We start from the raw sequence: 12279 nt of genomic DNA, 5'->3' as shown, positions 1-12279 counted from the left end.
TTTTTGTGGACATACAAAAACGTGCATGACACTTTTGCTTTGTATATATATATATAACTTATGCAATAAAACTTATTTGAAAAAGCAAACACATCAGATTTGCATTGAATTTGATCCATAGCCACCAGATAGCAATTAATTTGATCCATAGCCACCAGATAGCAATTAATTTGATCCATAGCCACTAGATAGCAATTAATTTGATCCATAGCCACTACATAGCAATTAATTTTATCCATAGCCACTAGATAGCAATTAATTTTATCCATAGCCACTAGATAGCAATTAATTTGATCCATAGCTACTAGATAGCAATTAATTTGATCCATAGCCACTACATAGCAATTAATTTGATCCATAGCCACTATATAGCAATTAATTTGATCCATAGCCACTAGATAGCAATTAATTTGATCCATAGCCACTACATAGCAATTAATTTGATCCATAGTTACTAGATAGCAATTAATTTGATCCATAGCAACTAGATGGCAATTAATTTGATCCATAGCAACCAGATAGCAATTAATTTGATCCAAAGCCACCAGATAGCAATTAATTTGATCCATAGCAACTAGATAGTAATTAATTTGATTCATAGCCACTAGATATCAATTAATTTGATCCATAGCCACTAGATATCAATTAATTTGATCCATAGCCACTAGATAGCAATTAATTTGATCCATAGCCACTAGATAGCAATCAATTTGATCCATAGCCACTAGATGGCAATTAATTTGATCCATAGAAACCAGATAGCAATTAATTTGATCCAAAGCCACCAGATAGCAATTAATTTGATCCATAGCCACTAGATAGTAATTAATTTGATCCATAGCCACTAGATATCAATTAATTTGATCCATAGCCACTAGATAGCAATTAATTTGATCCATAGCCACTAGATAGCAATTATTCCCCTGGAAACTACAACACAGTCCTCTTTGTATGCAATAGCAATAAATACTTGCCATAAAACCGTCCTTATAAGCAATCAAATTTTGGTACCGATCCAGAACCTGACCACAGGTCGCGTCGACATATTCCGGCAGTTTATGGTAAGTAGCCAGGAAAGTTACCGGAAAAAGCCAACACAAACACTGCCAGATGATAAAAGTAAAACGATGAAAACAAAACTTGAACAGAAGATAAGACCGTAAGTATTTTTTAACTTTTTTTTTCAGGATAAGAATTTTTTTTTTAAACAAATGCTTTAAAAGAATAAGTTTATTTTGAAAAGGAAAACACGGAAAGTATCTCAGAAGATTTTGCAAACAACAAAAACAAAAGTGAAATAAGTTTTTTTTTTGTAAGGAGGAAAACATTTTCTTTCCATGGACACGACTGTGATCAAAAACATTTCTTTCAACAATAATATCAGACAAGTGTTTTTTTCTTATGAACTAAAAATTCGTCTGATAAGAGCTGATTAGCTAATCGCGTTTGCTTACCGTAAATTGCCGAAAGAACTGCCGATGTTACCTTGGTCCTGGATCAACACTCACATATTATTTATAGTATCTATATATTAATAGAATTGTGTGTATGTTATTCATTTTGTGTATCATGCTTACATCCGAGTGACTGTCGTTTAAATGTTATGGACTTCCATTTCGTGAAATAAATAATTTTAGCAAGAATTCTTCATAAGTTTTGGTATTGATTATAGTTGATGACACTTTTATTACTGTACACACAATAACCATTATCCCCGAGTAGCTTCTGAGCCTTGATAAGTGGTGACCAACATGTAAAAAAACCCCAAAAAACTCAAGTCATTTGATTTTATAAATAATTTTTTAAAGAATTCTTCATAAGTTTTGGTTTCAATTTCGATTATAGCTAATGGTACTGAAGTCATCTATTTTTTTTATGAATAATTTTACTAATAATTCTTCCAAAACTTTGATTTAGGTTTCGATTATAGCTGATCTATAGGCATTCCAGTAATCTATGTTTTATGAATAATTTTATCAAGAATTTTTCATAAGTTTTGGTTTCAGTTTCGATTATAGCTAATGGCACTCCAGTGATCTATTTTTTTTATGAATAATTTTTCATAAGTTTTGGTTTCGGTTTTGATTATAGCTGATAGGACTCAATTTATATATACATACACATATTTTTCACGAGTTTTAGTTTCGGTTTCGATTCAAGCTGATGCACCCAATTGATATGGATATATTTTTTTGATTTTTAAAATCGCAACTTTATAGCATATAAAAATCGATAGAACATTAACTCTATAAAATATATACGAAATCTGCAAAAATTAAAATATCATGTTTAGGCGTACTTTACGACCAGGTTACGCCCAGCGTTCCTGTTAGCTTAGATAAACACTTTTGCAGTTTTAACAAAAGAGCTGCATTGATATCAGAGTGTCTCCGTCTGAACATCTACAGAATGCCAACATCAATATATTACATATGAATGAGTCCCCTGTTGAATTTCCACAGGTCATGCTAGTTCGTGAATATAAGTTTTATGTATTTATTTCATCACTGGACTGACCATGCATCTATTTTATTAACCCTTATCCTCAAATGGCTTATAGCCTGAATAAATGATGGTCTCGTAGTGTTATATTATTCGTTTTTAGAGGAGGTACATATTATTTACGTGACGGCCTGTTCATATATTATTAAATGTTCCTGGTAGTTGACAACATACATTTTTTAAATGTTCATTTAGAGAGGAGACAGAGTGACAGTAGGTACATGTTGAAGACATTTATATGGAGAGAGTTACTGGAATGATTAAACATATTACGTTTTCTCGTTGGAATGATGAACACAGAAAGACGGCAGTTATAAAAAAACATGATGATAGTTTATTCTTCGACCGGTCGGAAATCATTCTGTAATTCAGAGATTCAAAGTTGTTACATAGTTTCTTCTAAGCCTCCCGCTTCCAAGAGGGTGCCCTGACTCTAACTGAGAATCAGTCTGATCCTCTCTGCTTCTCTCAGTCTCTGATCTCAATCTGATTCTCTTCTCTAACTAACTTCAAACGCTTTCCTATATTGAGAAATCATTTCTGCCATGACGTCACGCGTATGTCTGGTCAACGTGACCACAACTCACGTGTTTCAAACATGCGGGATTTGCACGTTTTGAAACCATTTCTTATGCCCAGGAAATTTCCCATTCTCTTTGTTGTTTTACAAAGGAATTTAACATACTCGTTAATTCTCTAACCGATATTTTATTATGCGTTCTTTCTAAGAATGTGAGTAGATTTTCCAGCCAAATTTTATTTATAAAATATTTTAAAAGAATTAATAATTTAATTGAACATTCTATTAAAAACCTATTGTTCTTTAAAACTTTTCTACAGAGGTCGATTCTCGTTTTATCTGATATCATTTTCATTTAACTAATTATCTTTTTTACATACATGAAAAGGGCACAGCCCTTTTTATGTAACAATAGTAATAAATAAAACCTACATCAAACTTCAAATATATATTTAATATCCTAATATATAATTGAATACTCTTTTGCTATTGTGACACACTATTTCATCCCATTCCATTTGCCTTAGATACGAAAGATCATCAATTATAAGATCCATCGAAATCAATTCCCAAATCGCATTTCTCATTTTCGTATTTTGTTTTTCATTTGTTTAAACGTAAGCGATTTATCTCAAGATTATCTCCCTTGGGTCCAAACGCTATAATAATAACCTCCCTTGTCAAATTACAGCACGGTGATAAGAGTCGCAACCTTTAATTAGTAATTACATTTCAAGAGAATTGCCACCAACAAGGCGCTTCAAGTAATATATTTGTTGCGCGGGCATTTTCTAATTAACCTAATTCAAATATGGCGAATGAAGGTATATTTTTTAGTCAGCATAAAAAGATATGATGAGGATGAAAATGCATTGCGTTTCTTAACCTTTTTTGTCAAAGGTCAAGTTTTTTTGTTGTTAATTTTGAATCATTATTTACGATGAAATTGGCTGGGTGCCCGGCGTTGCCCGGGTGTTTGAAGGTGTGTATTGAGTAAAAAAAAAAGAGGTAGTAGGCAGACAGGCTCGAACTCGTATCACGAAGGAGGAAAAGAAGGTGAAAAAAAGTCGTGATTTATTTGCCGTTGCGTCCCTCGCAAATCAAAAGTGGTGAAGGTTAAAATTAAGTCTAGTCATTCGAATAGAGGGAGATGACTTTCGAAAATATCAGCGAAAAAAGCGAGCCCTCCTAGAAAAGCGCCCAGATTAGCGTGAAGGAATTACTGTTTTAAGCCAATTCTTCGATATTTGTCGTCCGAACAGTCGAGCTTCAAAACGATACCGATGATGTCTCTGTGGAAAGTTTTAGGCTGACATATATACATACATACATACATATATACATACATATATACATACATATATACATGCATATATGCACACACACATATAATAATGATTGCAACGTCTTGTCAGACGAGTGCCACTCCCTCAGAAAATTTAAGTCCATGAGCCCAAAAATGACTTTTTTTTTGTCTTACCAGTGAATTCACACGCTCAAGCAGGCATGACACTGAAGCCATTCGTTGAGATCAATTATTGGATGCTTTCAGCATTTCAAGCCTCCACGCGTCACAACTTTTCTATCGCCACGGGACCATTTTTATAGACAAATGCTTGAGGGAGTATCTAGACACATGATGTTATAGAGTCTTAGCTTTGTACGACAGCTAAGTCTCTCTCTCTCTGTTCAAAATTTGGAGATCCAGTAACAAGCAAGAGCAAGATAGCTAGCAACAAGTTAAACTGCAGACAAGCTTAATGCGGGTACTGGTCTTCCGCTTTATGGTTTTTTAAATCAGAGATTTGCTTCTCCAAGAAAGGTTGCCTTCACCACGGCTTACGGGATCCCTCTTCACTCCAACACACACATACATACACACAAACACACACGGTGCTAGTTGGTCGTTGACCCCGAAAAAGGGTTCATTCGCGCTTTGCAAGGTCTTGTTTTTAATCCTTCAGGGAGACTAGCCACCCTCCTCACCAAACAAGTCTGGTGGGGGAACCAGTTTAGTCGCCGGTGACCCGAACTTGAGGCAGGTAGTACTGGGTTACATGGTACCAGTAGCATATGACACGACCTGACACAAGCACACATACATACATACATACATACATACATACATACATTTAAAAAGACAGATGAGATTTATACAATAGATGAAGATATATACAAATTATGTTCTCTGATAAGGTCGGGTGTCTGAGATTGTCTCGATTTTTATCGCAGAATATTTGGTTTCAGAATAGATCTCTCGCATAGATTTTTACGAGTTTCATTTTTCCTAACTAGAGGCGGTCCTGGATATGACCTAAAACTATATCCGATGGTGAGGCCCCAACTTGCGGGCCTTGGGGAGTGTGGAGCCTCGCTTTAATTGTTATTGCTCACAGGTCCAATCTGACCAGGAGTGGTAGTACCTGTTAGGGTCCCAACTACGGATTAAATAGAAACCGACTTAAAAAACAAATATACTCCATTAAAAACCGTTCCTCAAAATAACTAGATTCGGCATTAAATAACCTGAAAAAGGTTGATATGCCGTAAAACAAAAACAACCAACCAACTAACTAAACTAGAAGAGTTGGTGACGTGGCTTTTTGTCATGATAGATGGTGATGAATTAGTAAAAAACACATCTTCATCACTACACCACAATCATCATAACCATCATCAGCATCATCAGCAATATCAAATGGTTTTAGTCTTGAAAATAATAGTAAAACATCATTATCATCATTATCAGCATTATCATCATTATCATTGTAAAATCATTATCAGCATTATCATCATTATCATAGTAAAATCATTATCAGCATTATCATCATTATCATCATTATCAGCATTATCATTATCATCATTATCATCATTATCAGCATTATCATCATTATCATAGTAAAATCATTATCAGCATTATCATCATTATCATAGTAAAATCATTATCATCATTATCATCATTATCAGCAATATCATCATTATCATCATTATAATAGTAAAACACCATTATCATCATTATCATCATTATCATCATTATAATAGTAAAACATCATTATCATCATTATCATCATTATCAGCAGCAACATCATGAAGAGGCTTGTGGTCTTGATTAATGGTCAGGCATTTCTAAAAATATGATGATGAGCTAACACATATTGTTACACATAAGAAATCCTTACTGACATAAGATTTCTAATATTTAGCAATATATCAACTTAAATGCTATTTGAGTCCAACTTTTTAAGTCACAAAAGTTATTTTCACATGTTAGATTTGATATGCTACCATAAACACGATATCGATTTTAATAAAAATTCAATATACATTTTAATACTTTATCTGGATCATAGATTTTATTTCTAAATATTTAATCGTTTTTTTTTAAATATTTTATCAAAAGTTTATGCATAATCTGTCCGGGCTACTTTCACATTAAGTCTGTTTTATGAGATACGAAGATTGCATTTTTTTTTTCATTTTATTTTTCTAATGTTTTCAACCGGAAACATTATTAAATATAAAAAAGCTGTTCCCCCAGTTTAGTCTATTTTGTCCTCACAAACACACAATTTCTCAAAGGTTAGATTGATTTTAATGGCATAAATAAAAATGATGTCCATCTATGTTTTCTCATTGTTTAACACGGAGCGATATAAAAAATCCTCTTTAAAAACATAATTAATTAATTTTTTAGCTGGACAATTGATTACCAGTCAATTCATTATAATAATAAACTATACTTTGGTTTGGAGATTGCGTTATATTTTAAGGAAAGAATTTTCATTGGTTTAATTAAATGTAATTTGTAATTAACTTTCGTTATGAGTAAAATATTTCTATATGTCTGTTTATTATTCTCACTCTCTCACACGTTCTCTCTCTCTATCTCTCTTCTCGTGTATACTTTCCTTTGTTTATGCGGTCATTATTGGTTATATATATTGGCTGCATACCTCGCCCTAACGTTTACAAGGAACATGACTTGGAACATATACATTGAGAGCATTGCAAAGACTGCCCTGAGGAAGATGGGCTCTCTCTATCGTCATAGAAAGCTACCGTAGCCTGATAGTATCCTGTATCTCTATAAGATCACCATTCGCCCATGTATGGAGTACTATTATCACATTTGGGCTGGTGCATCTGCTACTTGTCTCTCACTTCTGGACAGGGTTCAAAAGAGAGTTGCTAACCTGATTGGTCATGAACTGTCATCTAAGCTTCAGCCTCTGTCCCATCGACGAAATGTTGCATCCTTCTGCTTATTCTACAAGTACTTTAATGATGAATGCTCTGACGAACTACAAGTACTTGTACCCTCTTTACGTAAATACTCCCAACACACCCGACAAGCAGCTAAATCCCACCCTACACAGTAGAGATCCCTATGTGTAAGAAAGCCTTCTACACCAATTGTTTCTTCTCCAGAACTGTTGGACTTTGGAACTCCTTTCCAGGATTCTGCTTTCCCAACTGTACTGACATGCAGAAGTTCATGTGTAATGTTAACAGAGATCTTGCTGCTCAACTCCCTTCAGAATATTGCTGCAACTTATGTCCCTGATAGTAGCCTCCTACTTCAAAGTGGCACTGTACCTTGGTTTGGGATTAAAATTGAATATATATATATATATATATATATATATATATATATATATATATATATATATATATATATATATATACAGAAAAGCTTGGAAGAGGAATTTACTAATCCAGGAAAAGGCAAATTCCAAAACCAAATATAAATATAGTTATTTATATCTTACGAAATAGTTTTTAGCTTACGATAAATAATAGTAATAAGAACAGAGCTGTAAAGTAGAAATTTCCAAAAAGTTTTTATTAATCGGCAGAATATTTCAAAGCTGGTAGCTTCGTTATCCTTAATCCGCGAAGTTTCAAAGAATGCTAAATCCTTTCATCATAGCAAAAAAATAAGATAGTCACGCTAAAATGTTAACATTTCTATGTATTTGCTGGTTACTGCATAGGATGAAACTAAAAGTTTTTGTATTTGTAGTCATAAAACTTAAATTTATATATATATATATATATATGTGTGTGTGTGTGTGTGTGTGTGTGTGTGTGTGTGTGTGTGTGTGTGCATATATAATTCAGCTGTGATTGTTTGAGAAATCCAGAGTAGTAAGGAATTTATTCTTTATTAGGATCAAAATTAGCAAGTGTAATTTGATATTAAGCACTATTTTGTAAACATCAGAGTTTCATTGCATTAACATCTAGATAAACCACAGAAATACATTATATATATATATATATATATATATATATATATATATACGTAATATGTCTGTTTGTCTGTCTGTCTGTCTTCATATTTTGAAACTCTATCTCCCCTGAAACTAAAAGCCGCAAAGCAGCGTTAATGTCCTCAAATGATTGGATTTCTTACGGACCATGCTTTTTATGGGTCGTTTTAATAGTTTTAAGGGGTAAAAAAATGGGTAAAAATTGAAAAGATTGTTATACATTTTGCTCATTCATCTAAGTTTATTTTTAATTTTTAATCAGTTCGTATGTGTCAGGTTGATACAGTGGAAACATCACCAGTTTGAATGTTACAATTTCGGTTTCTATTCTAGCTGATGGCACCCAAATACTTATTTTTTTACATTTGAAATCACAACTCTATAATAATATATACGAAATCTGGACAAATTAAAATATCATATTTAAACGTATTTTTACGATCGGGCAAGGCCGAGAACTCCCAACATTAGTATATATATATATATATATATATATATATATATATATATATATATATATATATATATATATATATATATGTGTGTGTGTGTATATATATGTATATATATATGTGTATATATATATGTGTATATATATGTATATATATGTGTATATATATGTATATATATGTGTATATATATATGTATATATATATGTATATATATGTGTGTGTTATTTATTTGTTGGCCCACTGTCTTAATCAGATTTCGACCTTAGAATTCGTCCTCGTCCGTTCGTCCGTTCGTTCCAAAAATTCTCAATGACTACTGATTACATTTTTCTGAAACTGTGCATGGGGTCACACATAGACAAGGGAGGAAAAGGAACATTCTTAGATTTTTGATAAAATTTCTGATTGCGTCCCCAGAGGGTCAAAAGTGGTCAAATGGGTAAAAAAACATAGCATTTTTCAGGATATAGAATTTTTTCCGATCATTAGATTTTGCTGAAAATTACCCAAAAGCAAGACCATATGGATATACATCTGGACGCGTAATCTTTGACCATTGGAAAACTCTTGTTGGGTCCGCAGGGAAAATTCTGTTTGCGTGCGCAGGAGGTCAAAAGTGATCAAAATGGCAAAAAATAGCACTTTCCTGGATACAGAATCTTTTCCGACCATTAGATTTTTCTAGAAAATTACCCAAAAGCAAGACCATACGGACATCTGGAAACATAACATTTGACTCTGGGAAAATGCTGGAGCTTGAGCCCCAGAGTGTTTTAGGGGTGAAAAACATGCCTTTGGGGCTCATTTTCATTTTCTCCTAAAATTCATACTTGTATTTAAATAGGAGTTTTAAATGGTACCTGTTGCTATGTTTTGGACCTATTAATTGGGTATGATCCTACACAGTCGGACGATTCTATTTATAAACGATGCTGCTAAGAACCGGCAAATAAAAAAAACAATAATAAGACATCGTTTGTCATGAAACAGTGTCATTTGGCTGTTTTAGCCCAATGTTTTAATCAGCTCAGAAGTCTGAATTGGCAAAATAGGTAACAGTTCTACGACTGGTTTTGACAAGGGAAGTAACTCTTGTAAACTCGATTTTACAAATATTGATTATATATTCGTAGATTGAACTTTAATATATGCGATTGGTTGTATGCTCGTGTACCGCAAGCCTTGCCCACTAGGGAATTTTTTAAAATCTTCTTACCAACAACTTGCCTGTAGGTATAAAGGTACTTTTGTTGGGTAATTTTAATTTGGATAAGGTTCTTGTAAACAATATGGCACTAATAAAATCCCTTAATGGAACTCAATAATTTCTTCAGCGCTCAAATTATACCACTCAAATTGAAAGTGGTATATTGGACTTAATTATTAATACAGAACTTTCTTCTTCGCCAGTACTGTGGCTTCTCAGATCATTTTGTTTTGTACTTTAATGTGTGGTTACTTTATATTACTTCATTTACTTCATGTGTCCGTGTATTACTCTTACTCTCTCACGCTTTCTCTCTATATGTGCGTGCATAATTTCCTTCGTTTATGCGGTCATTATTGGTTGCATATATTCGCTACATACCTCGTCCTAACATTCACAAGAAACATGATCCATGCTGCGAAGAAGGCGGGCTCTCTCTACTGTGATAAACAGCTATTTACGCCTGAAAGTATCCTGTACCTCTATAAGGCCATTATCCGCCCATGTATTGGGTACTTTCGTAACATTTGGGCCGGTACATCTGCTACTTGTCTCTCACTCCTGGACAGGGTTAAAAAAGAGTCACCAACCTGATAAGACATAAACTGTCATCTAAGCTTCAACCTCTGTTCCACCGACGAAATATTGCATCCCTCTGCTTGTTCTACAAGTATTTTAATGGCAAATGCTTTAACGAACTACAAGCGCTTGTAGCCCCTCGACGTAAATACCCCTGACAAACCCGACAAGCAGCTAAATTCCACCGATACACAGTAGAGATCTCTAGGTGTAACTTCACATTATTTTATTTACTTCATATCGATAAAATAAAAAAAATAGCAAAGGTGACCCCCCGCACATTTAACATCTAGAATTAAAAAAAAAACTTCTACAGAAGCAATACCTTGACGTGGTTATAAGGCTTTTACTAAAGTTGCTTCAGTACCTTTTATTCGAAAACATGAGAAAGACATCACTCGCGGGACCATATAGTTTTTGGCTTGTTTTTGTTTGCGATACTTTTGAATAAATTCAATTATTTATAGAAAAATGCATTTTTACTGAATGCAGGCTGGGAATAATGAACCTTTTTACCGAATAGCGAGCGCCATATATATTGTTTAAAATAGATAATTATCAACTGACATGGGTTTCGTCGTCCACGACTCATCAGAGTGGCTAACTCTAGCCGGATTCGAAATCGGATCCCACGGTTAGAAGCCTAAACCTCTACTTCTAGGCTATCTCGCGTGACTGCTGGACGTATTGCATTTTATGTAGATGTTATTTATTTGTTATTTTATTTGAGATACTTTTGAATGAATTCAATTATTTATACGAAAGTGCATTTTCACCTGAATGCGTGTTCGGAATAATTTACCTTTTACCAATTAGGAACCACCATATATATATATATATATATAAATATATATACATATATAAAGAATAAAACATGTATAAATACATTTGAAGCCAAAACTGCAACGCGAAATTTTTTATAGAATAAACAGGTGTTTATTTTTAAAGAAATATATTTCGGAGTAAGACTCCTTTATCAATCTTTTTTTTTCTCTTCTTCCTCAACATGATGTAGTGGAATATCGAATTATATTCAACTATATCTTGTCGAAGAAGAAGATAAAAAAGATTGATAAAGGAGTCTTACTCCGATATATATTTCTTTAAAAATAAACACCTGTTTATTTTATAAAAAATTTCGCGTTGCAGTTTTGGCTTCAAATGTATTTATACAGGTTTTATTCTTGAAATTCACTCAACCCTTCTAACGGCTATACACAAGAATAACTACCCATATGTATATCTGTTTTGCCCTACATATTGAGTAATTGACATAATAATTACGTGATTGATCCTGTGCTACGAAACATATACTGTACAGAATTGTAAATGTCAACTGAATTAAAGGAATAAATTATAAAATGGTAAACATCATGAACTTTGGAACATAGACTCGTCATTCATTCACTATATTGCTCTGTAATTACATTAAGCTTCTTAAATAAGGATTGGAATATACATTATAAGGAAATAAAGTATATTCTCACAGAAATATATATATATATATAAGTATATATATATAGAGAGATTTGTTATTGTTGTTTTTTCAAACGATAAACACGGTTAATATTGGTTCCGCTTCGAAGCTTATTTTTTATTTACTTAGAAAGTCGCCCTTTAATTTGTTTGGACGTATATAACAATTTTATTTATTTATTATTTTTAAAAAAATTATATATATATATATATATATATATATAGATATATATATATATATATATATATATATATATATATATACTAGAA

General features: G+C 32.9%; 1 protein-coding gene and 1 pseudogene across 2 annotated transcripts in view; both read right to left on the bottom strand.

Moving 5' to 3' along the window:
• LOC145256444 (uncharacterized) overlaps positions 1-12279 on the bottom strand; it is a 644056-nt gene that overhangs the window by 551452 nt on the left and 80325 nt on the right. The window lies entirely within an intron of this gene.
• On the bottom strand, positions 166-3810 carry LOC145256174 (uncharacterized; annotated as a pseudogene).

The sequence above is a fragment of the Euprymna scolopes genome, chromosome 32, assembly GCF_053919585.1.
Source record: "Euprymna scolopes isolate OS-2025 chromosome 32, ASM5391958v1, whole genome shotgun sequence".
NCBI lineage: Eukaryota > Metazoa > Mollusca > Cephalopoda > Sepiida > Sepiolidae > Euprymna > Euprymna scolopes.
The sequence above is the reverse complement of the archived record's forward strand: the minus strand, read 5'-3'. Positions and strand labels throughout refer to the sequence as shown.